This window comes from Polypterus senegalus, chromosome 3 (genome assembly GCF_016835505.1).
Source record: "Polypterus senegalus isolate Bchr_013 chromosome 3, ASM1683550v1, whole genome shotgun sequence".
Taxonomy (NCBI): domain Eukaryota; kingdom Metazoa; phylum Chordata; class Cladistia; order Polypteriformes; family Polypteridae; genus Polypterus; species Polypterus senegalus.
In genome coordinates, this window is record NC_053156.1 from 63,595,290 (window position 1) to 63,599,541 (window position 4,252).

Genomic DNA, 4,252 nt, shown 5'->3' on the forward strand with positions numbered 1-4,252 from the left:
CTACGAGGCGTTTGTCATGCCGAAGAGAAATGCGATTTTCGCGAGATACAAGTTTAGTGAGAAGACGCAAGGTATAAACGAGACTTTTGATCACTTTGTAACGGAGTTAAAATTGCTGGTGAAGGACTGTGCTTATGCAAACGAAGATGAGATGGTCAGGGATAGACTAGTGTTTGGCACAAACTCAGCAAAACTGCGAGAGAAACTTTTAAGTGCTGGGTCTGAGCTAACATTAAATAAAGCCGTGGACATCGCAAGATCGCACCAGATAGCAAACCTTCGATGCATGTACTCAGAGCGGCTCACGTGAACTGACTGTGAATGCAGTATGCAGACAACAAGCAAAAGCTCCAATGAGCGCTGAACAAAAAACGCATTACACAATTGAGAAGGCAGCAAAAGAATATGAAGCGAGTGATGCATACAAGCATATTCATAAGTGCAGCTACTGCAGAAACAAAGCACATGGTGGAAAAAGTCAATGTCCAGCTAATGGAAGACAGTGCAAATGAAGATGAGATGGTCAGGAATAGACTAGTGTTTGGCTCAAACTCAGCAAAAGTGCGACAGAAGCTTTTAAGTGCCGGGTCTGAGCTAACATTAAATAAAGCAGTGGACATCGCAAGATCGCACGAGATAGCACAAGCACAGCTGAGAACCTTCGATGCATGTACTCCAAGCGGCTCACGTGAACTGACTGTGAACGCAGTATGCACACAAAAAGCAAGACTTTTAAACAGCACTGAGCAAAAAACGCATTACACAATTGAGAAGGCGGCAAAAGAATATGAAGCATGTGATGCATACAAGCATATTCATAAGTACAGGTACTGCGGAAACAAAGCACACGGTGGAAAAGGTCAATGTCTAGCTGAAGGATGACAGTGTAAAAAATGTGGTAAATTGAACCACTTCGCTAAAGTTTGCAGGACTGGGAAAGGTAAACCCGTGCATGCAGTGTGTGATGTCTCAGATAAAGAGGAAGATGAGCTGTTTATTGATGCAGTAAGAAAGGAACAACCCTCTGAAGCTGAACAAGCCTTTGTAGACATATCAATAGGAAAGCAAGGTGTAAGGCTTACGTTTAAATTAAGTTCATAGATACGCTGCCGCTAAATATTCACAGGTAAATCCACAACTTAATACTGGGAATGCCTGTTAAACATCTTAGATTCATGAGTACTGATTTGGGTAGTGAACACTTCGATGAATGAAACCTGTTATCTTTACAACAGTTGACAAACACGCAATATAACTTGAACACAAAACATCCTCCAAATACGAACCTGATTGAAAGAAATAATGATAATCAAATCCTTGATGACAGCAACACTCATAACAGTCACAAAACAATTACATTGACAATCATGTTACATTATTTTTAAAATGTTTCCTTTTCTTTTTCATAACTTCTTTAACACACTACTTCTCCGCTGCGAAGCGCGGGTATTTTGCTAGTAGTGTATATATTGGAATATTGTTTTTATATATACATAATCAAGAGTTAATTTCAGGCTGGTGGTTTTACTTTGTACATATACTATACATACAAACAAACTGTTTATATAACACCTTCCCAACATATTGTTACTATCCCTTCCCCACTTGTCACCAGCATACCATCCTTCTTCTTTAGCCTAGCTTTTACTCACCTCCTTCAATTTTCGACTAAAGGCTGGGCAGTGATTCCTGTCAAGTCCCTTCAACAGAAGTCCTCTATAGCTTATCTACACTTTCTCTCCTCACTTCTTTATATTTGGTTTATGCTGTTCTCCTTCCATATCCTGTGGAAACACCAGAAGAACTTGCAGACTTTATGAAGACGTTAACCAAGTGGGGTAATAAATCAGACAATCATAAATCAAGGATCATTGCTATGTTCCCAGAAGCATCACACACCAATTCACTATCACCAAGGTGTATTTGTGCAGCCTAGAGGACGGATCTACAGATTCATAGTTTTTGTTACATTCTTATCGTGACATCAGTGTGAATGAATCAGACCCAGAATTTATTAGTCCGAGTTATTTTTCTGTTCATGTACTGTTTGTACTCATAAGAACATTGCAAATACACCATTCTGAATTAAGAACTTGATTGGGCTGTTGCCTTCCATACAGCCTCTGTGATGACACAATGCCTCTTTCTGCATTTTATCTATTTACAAATCATGTCATCCAGTACTGATAACAGCCCTACCCCAAATATTTTTAGGTGTTCCATTATTCTTATACATATGATCCATTGTGTCACTTTCAAACTCACTTAATTCTGCACCTTCAGCCACTTTCACTTGAACCACACATTCACAATCTGTTGCTACATGCATTAAGTAGCACTATCTGTACACATTATGCCACCACTAAAAAAGTGGTCACTCAATGTGGATGGAAATGTGTTTCATGTTCCGGTTTACAGTATCCTCAAATTTTTTAAATGGATGGTTTGGATACCTATCTCCACTAATATAAATTCAGCCTCATTTACAACTTTATTTCAGGTCAAGGACGTAGGTGTACCAACCATTTTAAGATTCTTTACATTGCCCTATGTCTCATTTTCCCCCCATACTACTGTATACCAGTTTGTCTAATTAACTAAATATATTGCATGCATTTATTAAATATAAAATTAGCCAAGTAATTGATTCAAGCTCACTTTATACCTATGTCTTTTTTACAAAAGAGTAGGCAATGTTAAAATGACTACCTAGTTAATACTGATTTGAGTCTACAGTAGTTCTCCCAAAGTGTCTGACTGTGCAGTGATCGATAGCCTCTTGACTCTGCAACTCTGACCTAGTTTAGGCAGTCTTAAAAATGATATGGTTAAAAGCACTAGCAAACATGTAATCTTGTGCCACCTTTAAATGATGTGCCATGCTTTTTGTCTTTTAATACAGCCAATCCCCACTAATCAAATATTTGAAGAAAAGGAGGTTTGTATTTGCTCAGAAACGACAAGATCAACTCGGCTGGTAATATGTGAAAACAGGCTAATGGAGCAATGCGACATCTGGCTGCTGAAGTACGTCGTGAAAGTCCCATCACCCACCTGTTAGCTGTGCAATTACGAAACATTGGAATAGGATCTGATGAGATTGCGCCATGGGTGACTTTTATATTACAAAACTATGGGGATGGTGAACCTTTGCCATGCGAGTCTAATATGTCCCTATTTTTAATGCAGTTTGCTGTTGGTGACCTGCTTGATATCCATCCATTAAAGAAAAACCAATTTAAACCGTGTAGGGATACTAGTACTGTATCTCTCCCCGATGAAAGATAGCAAGGCAAATTTTGGTTATTTGTGTTCAAGTTAGTACAATTCATTTTGAAGCTGCTCAAAAAAATATCCAAAGCATTTACACCAGTGTTTCCCAACCTCGGTCCTGTGGCCCTCCTGTGACTGCAGGTTTTTGTTCCAACCAGCTTCTGTTTTTAATTGGACTCCTGGGCTAATTAAGTGAGGTGTTATTTCCCAAGTTCTGTGGATATCTTCAAGGTTATGCTAATAAAATAAAGCATTTGTAGGATTTGTATTGATACCATTTTAATGAACACAATTAGGATACTGTTTTGCCTTACTCACATATATTCCAAATAGCAGCACAACTGTATCCTCCCCACATTCCAACTGCTAATGGGTATCCTAGCCAAGAGAGTTACACAGGATAGCAAGAGATTCAGGTTGTGAGTGCACTTGGATTGTATAATGTGTAACTGCTCCAAAACAATGCAATCTGATATACGGTATACATTTACTTGTTTTATTCTTTTTGGTTTTCCAATTGGAGCAAAGGCAGGTCAAGTGACGTTCCTCATGATCAAAGAGTGTCAGTAGCGGGATTTTACCCACAACCTCAGGGAGTGAAACCCAAAGCCTTAACCACTACACCACACAACCTGCAGGAAGGTAGAGTGCTGTAGTGGTTAAGGCTTGGCCCCCTAATTCCTGTGATGGTGGGTTCAAATCCTGCTACTGACACTGGGTGCTATAATTGAAAAAAATAAATCTGTAATAATTATATCTCAGCATTGTAAGCGACTTCGGATAAAGCTGTCAGCCATGTAAAAACTATAGCCTCTTTTGCTCTTTAGACACACATGAATGAAACCCGCTGAAGCAAATGGTCTTCTATACAGTTACAAATCCCAACACCATTTTGCATAACACTGTGGAGAATATGTCAATAATACCTTCCTATTTATTATATTAACAGTCATGGTAACCCAAAAAATGTCAGCAAATA